We start from the raw sequence: 19,294 nt of genomic DNA on the forward strand, positions 1-19,294 counted from the left end.
GGTTAATGTTTATTTGGGTATACAGCCTCCGAAAAAGCTCCTAGTTCAAATCTGTTGTCTTCTAAGTGGTTAAGTGGAACCCTATGACAGAATTAAAAAAAACTAATGGCATGGGGTGCCCCCCAAAATCTATACCAGTCCCATATCTGAGCATGCAGCCTTGCAGGATGGGGGGGGGGGGGACGAGCAAGAACCCATCCTCCCCTCCTGAACCATACCAGGTCGCTTGCCCTAAACATGGGGAGGGTGCTCTGGGGTGCCCCCCAAAACACCTTGTCCCCATGTTGATGGGGACAAGGGCCTCTTCCCAACTACCCTGGGCTTTGGTTGTGGGGGGTCTGCAGCAGGGGGGGGGGCTTATCAGAATCTGGAAGCCCCCTTTAACAAGGTGGCCTCCAGATCCTGGCCCCACCCTATGTGAATGGGTATTGGGTACATCGCACCCCTACCCATTCACCAAAAAAGTGTACAAAAAAAAATAAACACAAAAGACAGTTTTTGACAAGTCCTCAAGGGCCTCTTCCCAACTACCCTGGGCTGTGGTTGTGGGGGGTCTGCAGCGGGGGGGGGGGGGGCTTATCAGAATCTGGAAGCCCCCTTTAACAAGGTGGCCCCCAGATCCTGGCCCCACCCTATGTGAATGGGTATTGGGTACATCGCACCCCTACCCATTCACCAAAAAAGTGTACAAAAAAAAATAAACACAAAAGACAGTTTTTGACAAGTCCTCAAGGGCCTCTTCCCAACTACCCTGGGCTGTGGTTGGTTGTGGGGGGTCTGCAGCGGGGGGGGGGGGGCTTATCGGAATCTGGAAGCCCCCTTTAACAAGGAGGCCCCTAGATCCTTGCCCCACCCTATGTGAATGGGTATCGGGGACATCGTACCCCTACCCATTCACCAAAAAAGTGTACAAAAAATAAACACAAAAGACAGTTTTTGACAAGTCTTTTATTCAAAAATAAAATAAATAGTGTCCCTCGATATAAATCCATCGTCCATAACGACGCCCGCCACACCCGAAAAATAAAAAAAAAAATTGAAAGACGCTTCCGCCTCTTCTGAGGCGTACCTGATGAATGATGCTTTTGAGCTTTGACAGCTCTTTTATAGACAAGGGGCGGGGCCACCCAATTACATTACCCGGTGGCACCGCCCTCTTCTGACATCACGTGCTCCCCATATTTAATATTGGTGTCTATGGGAGATATATGTATCAGCTTGGCATGGCACTGTTCCCCATCTTTAACCACTAGCCGACTGCTCACGTTGGTGCTACTGCAGCAGAGCGGCTCGGCTGGGTCCATCGACGTAGACCTACATCGCTGGACTCCTCCCTCTCTTGGCGGCACAGACACAGCGGGAGACGGGCCAGGGGAGGAGAGGCGGTGATCACCGCCGCTCTTCCCCGATCGTCTGGGAAAGACTGAGGAAATCCGCCTACTTGTGTAAACAAAGAGGCGGATCTCCTATGTGACAGACAGGGACAGATCACAGGATTCAGCATAGCTGAACCTGCGATCTGTGTCTGTGTCACACAGTCCCCTCCCCCCACACACGTCAGTAAGCATGAGGCACACATTTAACCCCTTGATCACCAACAGTGTTAACCCCTTCCCTGCCAGTGCCATTATTACAGTGACAGTGCATATTTTTAGCACTGATTACTGTAGTAATGTCACCGGTCCCCCCAAAAGTGTCAAAAATGTCAGTTAGGGGTCCGATCTGTTTGCCGCAATGTCGCAGTCCTGCAAAAAAAAATGTAGATCGCCGCCATTATTAGTAAAAAAAAAATAAACAATAAAAATGACATAAATCTTTCCTGTAGTTAGTAAACGCGATAACTTTTGTGCAAACCAATCAAAATACGCTTATTGTAATTTTTTTTACCAAAAATTTGTAGCAGAAAACAAATTGGCCTAAAATGTTAAAAAATTTTGATTTGTAAATTTTTTGGGGGAATGTTATATATCAGAATGTGAAAAATATTGTTGTTTTTTTTTTCAAAATTGTCGCACTTTTTTTCAAAAATTAAAAAATTAAAAATCGCACAGGTGATCAAATACCACCAAAAGAAAGCTCTGTTTGTGGGGGAAAAAAAGGACATCAATTTAATTTGGGTACAGCGTCGCAATTGTCCGTTAATGTGCCGAATCGCAAAATATGGCCTGGTCAGGAAGGGGGTAAAATCTTCCGGTCTTAAAGTGGTTAAAAATACGCTCATTGAGAATTTTTTTTGTCAAAGACATGTAGCTAAATACATTTTGGCCAAAATATATGACAAAAATTGAATATATTGGATATTTTTTAACTGTCAAAGTAGAAAATGTCAATTTGTTTTGCAAAATGTTCGCTATTTTCTTATTAATATCGAAAAAAATTAAAAGCGCAGAGGTGATCAAATACCACCAAAAGAAAGCTCTGTTTGTGGGGAAAAAAAGGACGTAAATTTAGTTTGGGTACAGGGTTGCATGACCGCGCAATTGTCAGTTAAAGTTGCACAGTGCCGAATCGCAAAAAGTGGCCTGGACGTAAAGCAGGAAAATCCTCCGGTGGTAAAGTGGTTAACATTGGTGTCTATGGGAAATATTGATCAGCTTGGCATGACACTGTTCCCCGTCTTTAAATTTTAATGCAAGCAGTGTAAGTACCTGAATTTTACCTGGTATAAACCTCTTGCATTTCCTGTACAGCAGAGCTCATTCGAACCGAGAAAGAAGCAGCAGAAGGACCCAATCTGTTTTGCTGCAGTGCAAATGTTTTAATATAGGAAATACAGGGCATGCTGACAGAAGGAGATCAAAGTGACAGAGAGATGAGCTCATCAGTCTGCTGGTTCTCCTTTAACCGCTTGCCGACCGCCGCAAGTAAATTTACTGCGGCGGTCAGCCCCTCACAGGCAGAGTGACGTTAATTAACGTCGCTAGCCTGCGAGGCTCTAGGGAGCGAGCGTGCGCCGCAGAAGGCGTGCTCCCGCTTGGTCACGGACCCCCCCCCCCCCCTGCGTGTGCCCGGTGGACCCGATATCCGCTGGGCACTCGCGATTGTCCATTACACCGGGAGAAAGGCAGGCAGCTAATGTAAACAAAGCCGCCTGTCATTCTTCCCCGTGTAGGAACGGAGATCATACGGTCCTGCTATGTAGGACCGTTGATCTCTGTTCTTACACCAGTAGCCACAGCCAATCACAGTAAGAAGCACGCCCCTAGGGACACACTTAACCCCTCCCTTTCAAAACAAGTTAACCCCTTCACTGCCAGTGTAATTTTTACAGTAACAGTGCATATGTATAGCACTGATTCAGAGTTGTATAAAGTACTCAAAACTAGTGTTGAGCGAACACGGACTGTATTATTCGTGTTCGTACCGAATAATTGGATTTTTTGTACCCGAACACGGACACGGACACTTTACTGTATGTTCGGGTAAAAATCCGTGTTCGGTCGTTTTATTTCCGGGTTTTGCATGCTTTGGCGCTCTTTTCATGGCGGGCTTTCAACAGCCAATCAACAATCGTTTAACTGGTGTGCCTTAAGCCATCCCAGCCATGCCTGCAAATGTCTCAGTAGCTGTGATTGGCCGTCTGAAGCATGTGACCAAGTCTTTATAAGTTCGAGGCAGCCGCAGCGGCGTCATTATGCTGCTTAGATTCAGGGACAGAGCACACATCAACGTGCTGGCTGCTGATTAGGGAAAGATAGGCAGGAGAAAACCATTTGTGTCCGGATAGAATTGAGGGACAGGTCGGAGTGTTTAGGCAGGGCGAGTTGTAGGCATTTTAGGGATAGAGTCTGCTGAATTATATAGGGTCAGTGTCTTCTACAAACTACAATCGATATTGCTGTGTGGGGGGTGGGGTCTGCACTCAATCCTGATCTACGATCTCTTCTCAATCCTGTTAGGGACAGAGTCTGCTGAATTTTAGGGAAACTGTGTTCTACAAACTACAATCGATATTGCTGTGTGGTGTGGGATTGGAGATAGGCAGGTGTCAGTGATCCACATCCATTTTTCTGTGTGTGAGCTGCAGTGAACACAATCTTTTTGGGCTGCAGTGAACACAATCTTTTTGGGCTGCAGTGAACACAATCTTTTTGGGCTGCAGTGAACACAATCTTTTTGGGGTGCAGTGAACAAAATCTTTTTGGGGTGCAGTGAACACAATCCTTTTTGGTGTGCAGTGAACACAATCTTTGTGGGGTGCAGTGAACAAAATCCTTTGTGGGGTGCAGTGAACACAATCTTTTTGGGGTGCAGTGAACAAAATCCTTTTTGGGGTGCAGTGAACAACATCCTTTTTGGGGTGCAGTGAACACAATCTTTTTGGGGTGCAGTGAACAAAATCCTTTGTGGGGTGCAGTGAACACAATCTTTTTGGGGTGCAGTGAACACAATCTTTTTGGGGTGGAGTGAACAACATCCTTTTTGGGGTGCAGTGAACAAAATCCTTTTTGGGGTGCAGTGAACAAAATCATTTTTGGGGTGCAGTGAACACAATCTTTTTGGGGTGCAGTGAACACAATCTTTGTGGGGTGCAGTGAACACAATCTTTTTGGGGTGGAGTGAACAACATCCTTTTTGGGGTGCAGTGAACAACATCCTTTTTGGGGTGCAGTGAACACAATCTTTTTGGGGTGCAGTGAACACAATCTTTGTGGGGTACAGTGAACAGAATCTTTGTGGGGTGCAGTGAACACAATCTTTGGGGGGTACAGTGAACACAATCTTTGTGAGGTGCAGTGAACACAATCTTTGTGGGGTGCAGTGAACACAATCATTGTGGGGTGCAGTGAACTCAATCTTTGTGGGGTACAGTGAACACAATCTCATACTGAAGGTTTGAGGGTGCTGCCTGTTCCATACTCCCCCTACTCCTCATCTAGCCTTTTAGGGGTACAAACAATAGTAATTGGGGCCTAGTGTGGTTGTGTACGTGTGATATACATACACTTTTTTGGGATCATATTTTCTATTCCGCTATTTAATCAAAAACCTTTGGGGATCAGTTAAATTGGGGGATAGTCTGTGTTGGTACGTGTGAGAGAGATCCACCTTTCCAAGTTGTTGAGGTTCATCTCATACTTCTGAAGGTTTGAGGGTGCTGCCTGTTCCATACTCCCCCTACTCCTAGCCTTTTAGGGGTACAAACAATAGTAATTGGGGCCTAGTGTGGTTGTGTACGTGTGATATACATACACTTTTTTGGGATCATATTTTCTATTCCGCTATTTAATCAAAAACCTCTGGGGATCAGTTAAATTGGGGGATAGTCTGTGTTGGTACGTGTGAGAGAGATCCACCTTTCCAAGTTGTTGGGGTTCATCTCATACTTCTGAAGGTTTGAGGGTGCTGCCTGTTCCATACTCCCCCTACTCCTAGCCTTTTAGGGGTACAAACAATAGTAATTGGGGCCTAGTGTGGTTGTGTACGTGTGATATACATACACTTTTTTGGGATCATATTGTCTATTCCGCTATTTAATCAAAAACCTTTGGGGATCAGTTAAATTGGGGGATAGTCTGTGTTGGTACGTGTGAGAGAGATCCACCTTTCCAAGTTGTTGGGGTTCATCTCATACTTCTGAAGGTTTGAGGGTGCTGCCTGTTCCATACTCCCCCTACTCCTAGCCTTTTAGGGGTACAAACAATAGTAATTGGGGCCTAGTGTGGTTGTGTACGTGTGATATACATACACTTTTTTTGGATCATATTTTCTATTCCGCTATTTAATCAAAAACCTTTGGGGATCAGTTAAATTGGGGGATAGTCTGTGTTGGTACGTGTGAGAGAGATCCACCTTTCCAAGTTGTTGGGGTTCATCTCATACTTCTGAAGGTTTGAGGGTGCTGCCTGTTCCATACTCCCCCTACTCCTAGCCTTTTAGGGGTACAAACAATAGTAATTGGGGCCTAGTGTGGTTGTGTACGTGTGATATACATACACTTTTTTGGGATCATATTTTCTATTCCGCTATTTAATCAAAAACCTTTGGGGATCAGTTAAATTGGGGGATAGTCTGTGTTGGTACGTGTGAGAGAGATCCACCTTTCCAAGTTGTTGGGGTTCATCTCATACTTCTGAAGGTTTGAGGGTGCTGCCTGTTCCATACCCCCCCTACTCCTCATCTAGCCTTTTAGGGGTACAAACAATAGTAATTGGGGCCTAGTGTGGTTGTGTACGTGTGATATACATACACTTTTTTTGGATCATATTTTCTATTCCGCTATTTAATCAAAAACCTTTGGGGATCAGTTAAATTGGGGGATAGTCTGTGTCGGTACGTGTGAGAGAGATCCACCTTTCCAAGTTGTTGGGGTTCATCTCATACTTCTGAAGGTTTGAGGGTGCTGCCTGTTCCATACTCCCCCTACTCCTCATCTAGCCTTTTAGGGGTACAAACAATAGTAATTGGGGCCTAGTGTGGTTGTGTACGTGTGATATACATACACTTTTTTTGGATCATATTTTCTATTCCGCTATTTAATCAAAAACCTTTGGGGATCAGTTAAATTGGGGGATAGTCTGTGTTGGTACGTGTGAGAGAGATCCACCTTTCCAAGTTGTTGGGGTTCATCTCATACTTCTGAAGGTTTGAGGGTGCTGCCTGTTCCATACTCCCCCTACTCCTCATCTAGCCTTTTAGGGGTACAAACAATAGTAATTGGGGCCCAGTGTGGTTGTGTACGTGTGATATACATACACTTTTTTGGGATCATATTTTCTATTCCGCTATTTAATCAAAAACCTTTGGGGATCAGTTAAATTGGGGGATAGTCTGTGTCGGTACGTGTGAGAGAGATCCACCTTTCCAAGTTGTTGGGGTTCATCTCATACTTCTGAAGGTTTGAGGGTGCTGCCTGTTCCATACCCCCCCTACTCCTCATCTAGCCTTTTAGGGGTACAAACAATAGTAATTGGGGCCTAGTGTGGTTGTGTACGTGCGAGATACATACACTTTTTTTGATCATATTTCCTACTCCGCTATTCAATAAAAACCTTTGAGGATCAATTGAATTGCGGGATAGTCTGTGTCGGTACGTGTGAGAGAGATCCACCTTTCCAAGTTGTTGGGGTTCATCTCATACTTCTGAAGGTTTGAGGGTGCCGCCTGTTCCATACTCCCCCTACTCCTCATCTAGCCTTTTAGGGGTACAAACAATAGTAATTGGGGCCCAGTGTGGTTGTGTACGTGTGATATACATACACTTTTTTGGGATCATATTTTCTATTCCGCTATTTAATCAAAAACCTTTGGGGATCAGTTAAATTGGGGGATAGTCTGTGTCGGTACGTGTGAGAGAGATCCACCTTTCCAAGTTGTTGGGGTTCATCTCATACTTCTGAAGGTTTGAGGGTGCTGCCTGTTCCATACCCCCCCTACTCCTCATCTAGCCTTTTAGGGGTACAAACAATAGTAATTGGGGCCTAGTGTGGTTGTGTACGTGCGAGATACATACACTTTTTTTGATCATATTTCCTATTCCGCTATTCAATAAAAACCTTTGAGGATCAATTGAATTGCGGGATAGTCTGTGTCGGTACGTGTGAGAGAGATCCACCTTTCCAAGTTGTTGGGGTTCATCTCATACTTCTGAAGGTTTGAGGGTGCTGCCTGTTCCATACTCCCCCTACTCCTCATCTAGCCTTTTAGGGGTACAAACAATAGTAATTGGGGCCCAGTGTGGTTGTGTACGTGTGATATACATACACTTTTTTTGGATCATATTTTCTATTCCGCTATTTAATTTAACTGGGCCTCCATGCGAGACCTGTGTGCCTTGTTGCGCTGTTTTGAGTACTCCACCAACATGGCCAGTGGCAATGACGCCGTTCTCAGCTTAACTATCCCACTTCCATGCCTCCTTGAAAAAACAATTCGGGCGATGATGGAAGAGGATGTGGCACAGGATGAGGAGGAGGAGGAGGATGAAGAGGTAACATTTCCAAGGCTTTCAGGGCAGTCATTCGCAAGGGGCTCCGAGGGTGGGTTCCTGCACACGCAAACGCCAGGGACGCAATTGTCCAGCAGGGGCACAGTTCTGGAGGATGAGGAGGAGGAGGAGCTGGAGGAGGAGATGGAACCATGTTCACAGCAGGGTGGCACCCAGGCCAGCTCATGGCCATCACTGGTGCGTGGCTGGGGGGATACAGAGGACACGGACGATACACCTCCCACAGAGGACAGCCTTTCGTTGCCTCTGGGCAGCCTGGCACACATGAGCGATTACATGCTGCAGTGTCTCCACAACGACCGCCGAGTTGCCCACATTCTAACTTGTGCTGATTACTGGGTGGCCACGCTGCTGGATCCCCGTTACAAGGACAACGTACCGTCCTTAATTCACTCACTGGAGCGCGATCGCAAGATGCGCGAGTACAAGCGCACGCTGGTAGACGCCATGCTGCTGGCATTCCCATCTGACAGCGGGGCCACAGTGGAAGCACAAGGCAGAGGAGGAGGAGGAGGAGGTCGCCAACGCAACCAGGGCACCGCCAGCACCTCAGAAGGCAGGGTTAGCATGGCCGAAATGTGGAAAAGCTTTGTCAGCACGCCACAACAAACAGCAGCACCAGCAGCTCAGATGGAACGTCTTAGCAGGAGGCAGCATTTTACCAACATGGTGGAGCAGTATGTGTGCACACGCCTACATGTAGTGAATGACGGGTCTGCCCCCTTCAACTTCTGGGTCTCCAAATTGGGCACATGGCTTGAGCTTGCCCTTTACGCCTTGGAGGTGCTGGCGTGCCCTGCAGCCAGTGTATTATCTGAACGGGTATTTAGCACGGCTGGGGGCGTTATAACAGACAAGCGCAGCCGCCTGTCCAGAGACAATGTGGACAAGCTCACGTTCATTAAAATGAACCAGGCATGGATCCCACGGGACTTTTCCGTACCTTATGCAGAATAGCAATGGATACCGACCTTACCCACCCATTGTTCCATTTTTGCTCTTTCTCACTCTTTTGGGGTGTACCCTCATTTAAAATTTTTGAAAAGAAGCAGTGTTGGCTACCTCGTCCTCCTCCTCAGGGCCAGATTAATGTAGGGGCTATTGGAGCTGCAGCTCCAGGCCCCTACCTTTTATATAGGCCCCGGGTTGGCCATATTCACTGTTACCGCTCTTCTGTCACTTGTAAACACAGAAGTCTGGCTTCTATGCTCGCTTCCCCAGGCAGCACCCTCAGAACCTCCCCACACAGCGTGAAGGCCGGACAAGGAGGGACAGTTGGCGATGCATGGATGTGTTTATGGGCTTCAGAGACAGCATCCCATGTTGAATTAGGCATGCATGGCTGCACCCTTCCTCCTCTGGGTGCATGGCAAGGCACGGCCCTTAAGGCCCTTCAAAATCCTCAGCACCAAGCCCATGATGCTGTTAATCCGGCCCTGGTCCTCCTCCACCGCCGCTTCCACCTACACCGCCCATAGGTGTGCGCAGCCTATTGCATTAAGGTGTGCACCCCAAAGTTGAAATACACATGCATGTGTTTGCCAGCAGGGAGAGTAATGTATCGGGGCCATGTACCTGTAGGCAAGGAGAAATAGAGCAGAGCAGGTCCCAGGGAGATCTTTCCCATCTCCTCACTGGCAATGCTATGTGCCCTAGGTGATTAGGGTGTGCCCAGGCACACCCAGCACACCCTGTGCGCACGCCTATGTCATCACCGCCACATCCACCACCACCTCAACCTCCCTCCTACTCCATATGGGCCTCGTCCTTCAGAGATGAAGAAGAACATTGTTTTATTTTTCTGTTTTTTTTTGTTGTTTTAAGTTATTTCCCTATCCACATTTGTTTGCAGAGCACTTGCCATGCTCTTAATTACGTTTTGCTGCCATTTGCAGCACTCTAGCCCTTTCCTTTGGTGTTTTAGAGCCATTTTAGTGCCTTAAAGTTCGGGTCCCCATTGACTTCAATGGGGTTCGGTGTCCGGGAAAAGTTCGGTAAAAGTCCGGGACACGGACCCGGACTTTTTTTTAAAGTTCGGCCGAACCCGTCGAACACGGACATCTAGGTGTTCGCTCAACCCTACTCAAAACCCATACTTGAGTAAAAGTACAAGTGCTCGATCAAAAAGTGACTTGAGTAGAAGTACTAAAGTATTCAACATTTTTTGTACTTAAGTATTGCAAGTAGTTTTTTTTTTAATTTTTGCTACTCAAGTACTGAAAGTAAAAGTACCAGTACTGTGTTATGTAGTTATTAAAGAAAGAAGTCAAAAGTTTGAACATCATATTGTTTTTTATTATTTCAAATGCAGCTTTTATTTATACATACAGTAGCATTTATTTTCGTATGCGCTGATAATACACATGTTTTGAGCTTCATGAAACCTGCCATCTACTGTTCTGGCAGTGGTAATTTTTATAATAGTAACGAGTAACTATGCAGCACAAAAAAAAAATATCGGAGTAGAAGTATTGAAATCATTGAAAAAATGTAGTGAAGTAAAAGTGGAAGTAGGAGAAAAAAATTATACTCTAGGAAAGTACAGATACCGCCTTTCCATACTTAAGTACAGTAGTGAAGTAGTTCTACTTAGTTACTATTAGGCTTGTGACGGTATCAGATTTTCATGCTGCGATTAATTGATTAAGGTTTTGCCACGGTATACGGTATTATCACGGTATTCTATTATTAAATTTAAATTATTAAATTTCCACCTCACTTCAATTTCATTGCTGAATTTAGGGGCTTTGGTTCACTTATGCACATTATTATATAGTCAGTCAGTACAGACTCTGTGAACCAGGCCTAAAATAGGTCATCAAGCAGTGTCTGGCCTAACTGGTGATAACTGGTTCTGGCGCTCGGCTCCGATCCGATGGCCTGGTCATTAAGAGGGCAAATCCTTGTGGTCAAGAAGTGGTTAAACCTGAAGGAGGTGTTGTTTATAAATTACTTTACTATTGCTTTAGGCCTGGTTCACATGTATGCGGGTTGGTGGTTCACATTTGCACAGGCATAGCAGCCCATTGATTTGAATGGGCTGCTATGCCCTCATTTTCCGCAGAAAAAAGGTGCATGCAGCATTTTTTTAAAATTCAGTGGCCTTGAAATCCATCCTGCTTTTGCACCATGCGACTAACCTGCAGTTCCTGCTCTGGCAAGCTTTCTGCATTTTTTGTATACGTGGGCACGGCATTTAAAAATAAACAGTTTGCGTGTGCAGCAACGGCAGGTAAGTCGCATGGTGCAAAAGAAGGATGGATTTCATGGCCACTGCATTTTTTTAAATTCTGCATGCACCTTTTTTCAGCTGAAAACGCAGGCATAGCAGCTCAAGCCCATTCACATCAATGGGCTGCTATGCCTGTGCAAATGTGGGCCCCCAACCCGCATACATGTGAACCAGGCCTAAAGCAATAGTAAAGTCATTAATTGGTTAAACCTGCAGGAGGACCGGTGTTTTTATCTATTAATGACTTTACTATTGCTTTAGGCCTGGTTCACATGTATGCGGGTTGGGGGCCCACATTTGCACAGGCATAGCAGCCCATTGATGTGAATGGGCTTGAGCTGCTATGCCTGCGTTTTCAGCTGAAAAAAGGTGCATGCAGAATTTAAAAAAATGCAGTGGCCATGAAATCCATCCTTCTTTTGCACCATGCGACTTACCTGCCGTTGCTGCACACGCAAACTGTTTATTTTTAAATGCCGTGCCCACGTATACAAAAAATGCAGAAAGCTTGCCAGAGCAGGAACTGCAGGTTAGTCGCATGGTGCAAAAGCAGGATGGATTTCAAGGCCACTGAATTTAAAAAAAATGCTGCATGCACCTTTTTTCTGCGGAAAATGAGGGCATAGCAGCCCGTTCAAATCAATGGGCTGCTATGCCTGTGCAAATGTGGGCCGCCAACCCGCATACATGTGAACCGCCAACCCGCATACATGTGAACCACCAACCCGCATACATGTGAACCAGGCCTAAAGCAATAGTAAAGTCATTAATAGATAAAAACACCGGTCCTCCTGCAGGTTTAACCACTTCTGGATCGCAAGGATTTGCCCCTTTAAAGACCAGGCCATCGGATCAGAGCGCCAGGACCAGTCATCACCAGGTAGGCCAGACACTGCTTGATGGCTATATAATAATGTAATGTGGGCTGCTAGGCGTGTGTGTGTGTATATATATATTTATTAGAGCTGCACGATTCTGGCCAAAATGAGAATCACGATTTTTTAGCTTGGAATAAAGATCACGATTCTCTCACGATTCTCTGTGTAACAAAAAAAAAAAAAAAATTGGGATAACTTTACTGTTACGTTTTTTTTTTTTTTTTTTATTCATTAAAGTCTAATCATTGCGTTTGAAAGACTGCTGCGCAAATACAGTGTGACATAAAATATTACAACAATCGCCATTTTATTCTGTAGGGTCTCTGCTAAAAAAATATATAAAATGTTTGGGGGTTCTAAGTACTTTTCTAGCAAAAAAAAAACTGATTTTAACTTGCAAACAGCAAGTGTCAGAAAAAGATCCAGTCTTTAAGAGGTTAAACTTCCTTTCTCCCTGGCAGAGGGAAGGAAAAGATACAAATGTAATCATTTTTGTTTATAGTTACTGGGAGACTTAATGCTGAAAGGTGTTAGCTGAGTGAGTGAATGAGTCATCCAGCTCACTGAAATGTATCAATTCACAAGTCAGGCAGACTTGACAGAGAAACTCGGTATTTTAAAAATGCCACAATAACAATACCGTGGCTATGCAATACCGCGATATATCGAATTACCGAAAACCGGCATATGTCTAGTTACTATACATCTCTGCACTGATTACTGTAGTAATGTCACTGGTAACCCCAAAAGTTTTAAAAATGTCAGTCAAGGGTCCGATCTGTCCGCCGCAATGTCGCAGTCCCGCAAAAAAAATCGCAGATCGCTGCCATTACTCGTTAAAAAAAAAACAACAAAAATCTTTACCTTAGTTAGTAAACGCAATAACGTTTGCGCAAACCAATCAAAATACGCTTTTTGAGATTTTTTTTACCAAACATATGGTAAAAAAAAAATTGGCCTAAAATGTTAAAAAATTTTGATTTTTAAATTTTTTTGGGGGAATTTCATATAAAAAAATGTGAAAAATATTGCTATTTTTGCAAAATTGTCGCTCTTTTTTTCTTTATAGCACATGATCAAAAAATCGCACAGGTGATCAAATACCACCAAAAGAAAGCTCTGTTTGTGGGAAAAAAAGGACGTCAAATTCGTACAGCATCGCACGACCGCGCAATTGTCCGTTAAAGTCACGCAGTGCTGAATCGCAAAATAGGCCCTGGTCAGGAAGGAGGTAAGTGGTTAATACCTCGTGTACACAGGAGGCTAGGAATGTAGGCAGTAAAAAAAGGGAATTGAGCAACTTGTCTGCCCAAACACAAGGGAACAAGTCCACAATCAGTGTAAGTGCTTGTATTTGGTATCAGTCTCTTGCTGCATTTTTACAGCAGAGCTCAGATGAGTAGAGGGAGAAGCATCACAAGGACCCAATCAGTTGTGCTGCAGTGCTTATGTGCCAACACAGGACATGCTGACAGGAGGAGAGAGCAGAGTGACAGACACACGCTGATCCTCTTTAAAACCCTCACTTACATTGGCAGCTAGGGGGAGGCAGTAAAATAGGTACAGTGCACCCGGAAAGTATTCACAGCACTTCACTTTTTACACATGTAGTTATGTTACAGCTTTAGTCTAAAATGTATTCAATTCATTATTTTCCTCAACATTCTACAAACAATCCCCCATAATGAAAACGTGAAAGAAGTTTGTTTTAAATCTTTGAAAATGTATTAAAAATAAAAAATGTAGAATCCCATGTATATAAGTATCACAGTCTTTGCCATGACACTCACAATTGAGCTCAGGTGCCTCTGGTTTCCACTGATCATCCTTGCAATGTTTCAACAACTTGATTGGAGTCCACCTGTGGTAAATTCAGTTGATTGGACATGATTTGGAAAGGAACACATCTGTCTATATAAGGTCCCACAGTTAACAGTGCATGTCAGAGCACAAACCAAGCCATGAAGTCCAAGGGATTGTCTGTAGACCTTCGAGACAGGATTGTATTGAGGCACAGATATGGGGAAGGGTACAAAAAAATGTCTGGAGCCCAATGGCCCAATGAGCACAGTGACCTCCATCATCCCTAAATGGAAGAAGTTTGGAACCACCAGGACTCTTCCTAGAGTGGGCAGCCCGGCCAAACTGAGCGATCGGGGGGAGAAGGGCCTTAGTCAGGGAGGTGAGCTTCAGCGTTTCTTTGTGGAGAGAAGAACAACCATCTCCGCAGTACTCCACCAATCAGGTCTGTATGGTAGAGTAGTCAGACGGAAGCCACTCCTCAGTGAAAGGCACATGACAGCCCACCTGGAGTTTGCCAAAAGGCAACTGAAGGACTCTCAGATCATGAGAAACAAAATTCTCTGGTCTGATAAAACAAATGTAGCACTGCCCCCTAGAGGACTGCTGAGTATTACACTTTCTGGATTCCCCTGGGTTACCCTTAGCAAATGACAGCAGATAAACAGCAATGAAAGTTCTTGGCTCAGTCAATAATCAATCCATGGGATGTTGGGTTTTTGTGTTTTTATTTGGAACTGGGATAGGAGAAGGGATGAGTGGGATACTCCAACTATTAACTATTCACAGTCTGAAGGACAGCTTACTGTAGAATGCGGCAAGGCCGCTGCTTCACCTTGCCACTAAGTTAAGATACTTTAAATGTTCCTGTGTAAATATTCTCTTCAGGGTTCTGAAACTGTCACCCCCTTTACTCTCAATGCCTGTGTGCTGACACCCGTCCGCTGACCCTAGCTTCTGGAGCGGTCCCCCTCCTGGCAGACCCCTGGGTAAGTTCCTCTGTACTCACGGACACTGTTTTTCCAGAGTCACCGTTGCCTCCAAACTCCACTTGTCAGCATTCACTGGACCTTTGGGTTCAGCAACACCTTCAGGTTCACCAGACCAACTGCCTGTGACCACCTTTCACAACTTCAGAAGAACAGAAAGCTGTCACCCTCCTTCTGGGACTTGGCTTCCCACCCAAAGACCCCCTGCCACTTGTGCCCTTGGCTTTTATAGCCAATTCCAGGATGCACCACTGTCTGTGTCAACCCACTGGGACAGCTACACAAGTCTGTGTGTCACTGGCTGGGTTTCCTCCACTGCCCAACATGCCCTCCTATTGGACACAGTGGGGACACTCCCTCAGCCCAGATGAATCACACATGGACACATGCAACAGGCCTAACTAGAAATCCTGCTCCCTGATAAGCAGAAAGAGCAACTAGGTTTTTCCTGCTGCTTTCCTGTTAAGCAGAAAAAGCCAAACAATGTCTACTATCTAGCACCTGACTAGGAGGGTGCTACACAAAGATTGAACTCTTTGGCCTGAACAACAAGCGTCGTGTCTGGAATCTTTCCATAAAGATGACCTGTCACGGCCCATCCTTTCACAAGGGATGTTGTTCATCCCTTGTGATAGCAATAAAGTTAATTTAAAAAAAAAAAAAATGTAAAAAATAAAGTTCCGTATAAAATAAATAATATATATAAAGAAAGAAAAAGTAAAGCGCCCCTGTTCCCCCGTGCTTACTTACGCGGAAATGTGAACGCATACATTACTCCGCAGGCATATGTAAATGGTAAATGCACGTCGCACGACCGTGCAATTGTCAGTTAAAGCAACTCAGTGCCGTATCGCAAAAAAAAAAGCCTGGTCATTAACCACTTAAGCCCCGGAGGATTTGGCTGCTCAAAGACCAGGCCCTATTTTGCGATTCGCCACTGCATGAATTTATCGGACAATTGCACGGTTGTCCCAAATGAAATTGACGTCCTTTTTTTCCCACATATAAAGCTTTCTTTTGGTGGTATTTGATCACCTGTGCAATTTTTATTTTTTGCGCTATAAACAAAAAAAGAGCGACAATTTTGAAAAAATAAGAATATTTTTCAAATTTTTTTTATATAAAAATTCTCCCAAAAAAAAAAATAATTAAAAATCAAAATTTTTTAACATTTTAGGCCAATTTGTTTTCTGCTACATATTTTTGGTAAAAAAAAATCGCAATAAGCGTATTTTGATTGGTTTGCGCAAAAGTTATTGCTAACTACACGAAAGATTTATGTCATTTTTATTGTTTTTTTTTTAAACTAGTAATGGCGGCGATCTGCGATTTTTTTGCGGGACTGCGACATTGCGGCGGACAGATCGGACCCCTAACTGACATTTTTGACACATTTGGGAGTGCCAGTGACATTACTACAGTAATCAGTGATATAAATATGCATGGTTACTGTAAAAATGACACTGGCAGGGAAGGGGTTAACTTTATTGGTGATCAAGGGAATAAGTGTGTCCCTAGGGGTGTGATTCTAACTGACAGGGGGCATGGCTTGTTATATCATCACAGAGACGTACAATCCTACATAGCAGGATCGCATAGCCTCAGTGATGATCTAAGGGAGAATGACAGACGGCTGTGTTTACATCAGCCACCTGCCTTTCTCCCTCTCCTGAGGGAGATCGCAAATGACCTGCGGACATCGGAGCCGCCGGTCACATGCGCTGGCTAGGCAGGGAACGAACTGAGGCGGGAGCGCGCCGGCGGGTGCGCGCCAGCGGGAGCGCGCCGTCCGGGGCGTGCCGGCGGCGGTGCGTGCTTGCCCCCTACAGGCTCGTGGGTGAGGGACGTACCAATACGTCACTTTGCCTGTAGGGGGCTGACTGCCACAGTATATAGTCGTGAGGCAGTCGGCAGGTGGTTAAGGGGGTAAAACCTTCTGGGGCTGAAGTGGTTAAAGTGTTCCTTCCATTTTTATTTTTTAGCAGTGTTTGTAATGTTTGGGGGTCCTAAGTCATTTTCTAGCAAAAAAAAATAGATTTTTACATGTAGGAGAGAAATGTCAGAACTGGCCTGGGTGGGAATTGGTTAAAGTTAAGATTATCACATGGTGAAAGTAGAGCAACCTTTTTCAACCAGGGTGCCGTGGAGTGCCTCCTGGGTTTTTTCAGGGGGGGCTTGGCAAAATGGCAACAAATTGCCACAGGTTTTTACTTTGTAGAATTACAACTCTGGGCACTGTGCGGGTCAATCCACTGGCACCCTGACAACCAGTGACATCACTGGTTGATTAGGAGAATGACGGGTGCTTGCACAACATCCTTATTTACTCCTCCTCATCCCTTCTCCATTAGCACCGGGGTCACATTAACTGAGAGAGAAGAGAAAACCTAGAATACTAGTCCGTACCAGTTTGCAATAGTGGAGGAATACACCATACCCCCCCCCCGACCACACCAGCTCCAGACTGCACACCATACAGCCCCCCGGTCGCCGGCTCACTCACCCTGGACTGGCAGGCAGCGGCTTCCCCCTCAGTCTCCTCCATGGGTCAGGCTTCTCTTGCGTCTCCTCCCTCCTCCTCCTTGGCCAATAGCATGACTTCTCCTTTCGGCCAATCGGGAAACGGGTCTCAGGGCCCACTTCCAGATTGGCCAGGAGGAGAATCCGTGTGACAATTGCGAATATTCATTCACTACTGTCACATAACTGGGTGGACTCAGGGCGCAGTGCTCTGCGCCCCCGGGCCCACCCTTCTTTTGAAGCCTATTACTTCTCAAGAATTATAACTGTGGTTGGCTGTACTTCTATCTTCGCTTGGAACAATATACTCAGTACGTTTGTTTATACCTTTCATTTGCTGTATTATAAAATCTTCAATAAAAACTAGTGAACAATAAAAAAAGAAAAAAAAGAAAAAAAAACCCATTGGAATCCATGCGTCCGGCGCCCTGCATGTAGATAAGGGGGCCGGATGCATGGATACGGGGGGCGGTGCCCCTGCGCCCCCAATGGACGGGCCGCCACTGGTTGAGAAACACTGAAGTAGAGGTTCTTTGGACTAAATTTTGCAAACCTAAATTCTCTAATTTTACTGCAAAATCAAGTGCTAAAATCCCTGCAGAACACATGGCCTATCGTAAGCGCTGATGAGTGGTCATGTGACCCATTTTTTTTTTTTTTTTAAATAACTTGGATATTGATATTAAAGCAAAATTGATGTGGATGGCGGATCGCTGCATCATGACAATGGCACATATAGGATTCATTTTAGGAAACATTCCTGAAAACGACTTTATTTCATCCCAGCACATAATTCTCGACATAAGCATTTGTCATGTCGCAGGTAGCCGGGGAACAAAAGCAGCATTGATAAATGGATCCCTGAAAAACACCGAGCTATATTTTAATTAACCAGAAGTAACACAACGGAATCCGCACAAACCTGATGTATGTATTTTTATAGTGCAATTATACATTTCACTGAGCCGGAAACTTTACAGCTTCCACGGAAATTATTTAACACCCAAAGCCCGGAATATTAACAAGAATAACTCGAGCTGTAAATTTAGTCTGAAAGTTGAACAGCAAGTCGGCGTCACCAATTGTTTGCAGAATGTGATGAAAACCCTTCTGATCCTGCAGGGAACCCCACTGGTCCTTTCTTGAAAGCTTTGGAAAGTGTTGATTGTTTGTGATGCTCGGTGGGTTTAATTAAATGATATCATTGGGATTGTGAGGATTTCTCTTGTGTGCAAAAAAAAAAAAAAAATCCAACAGGAAGCAGAAAAAGGCTAGTGGGTTTTAGTGGGTTTTAACCACTTGACTACAAGGCACTTATACCCCCTTCCTGACCCGGCCAACTTTCAGCTTTCAGCACTGTCACACTTTGAATGACAATTTCTCATGTACCCAAATTACATTTGTATCATTTTTTTTTCACACAGTTGTATTTAATCACCACGGGGGTTTTATTTTTTGCAGGCAGGCAATTTTTTTCCTTCACTGATGTGCGCTGATGAGGCTGCACTGATGGGCACCGATGGACACTGATGAGGCAGCACTGATGGGCACTAATGGACACAGATTAGGCGACACTGATGAGGCAGCATTGGTGGGGCTGCGCTGATAGGTTGCACTGATGGGCTCAGATAGGTGGCAATGAAGGGGCACTGAGAGGTGTCACTAATGGGCAGCACTGGTAGACGGCAATGATGGGCACTGATAAGCAGCACTGATGGGCATGGATAGGCACTGGTAGGAGGCACCGATAGGTGACACTGATGATGATGCACTGATGGGCACTGATTGGCAGCACTGATGGGCACTGATTAGTAGCCCTAGTGGCCACCGATTGGTAGCACTGGTGTGCACTGATTAGCAGCACTGGTGGGCACTGTTGGGACTGATGTCCCTGCAACAGAAGCTGGTTATTGGTCTTTTTCTTCTC

At 45.1% G+C, this 19,294-nt stretch overlaps 1 long non-coding RNA gene across 1 annotated transcript in view; it reads left to right on the forward strand.

Annotated features, from left to right (window-relative positions):
* Positions 1-1,610: 1,610 nt before the first annotated feature.
* Positions 1,611-19,294, forward strand: part of LOC309558097 — a 540,747-nt gene continuing 523,063 nt past the window's right edge. Inside the window, exon 1 of the long non-coding RNA XR_014225404.1 lies at positions 1,611-1,641. This is a non-coding gene — a long non-coding RNA (uncharacterized lncRNA). The remainder of the gene's footprint in view (positions 1,642-19,294) is intronic.

This window comes from Pelophylax lessonae (assembly GCF_965119305.1).
Source record: "Pelophylax lessonae genome assembly, chromosome: 6".
NCBI lineage: Eukaryota > Metazoa > Chordata > Amphibia > Anura > Ranidae > Pelophylax > Pelophylax lessonae.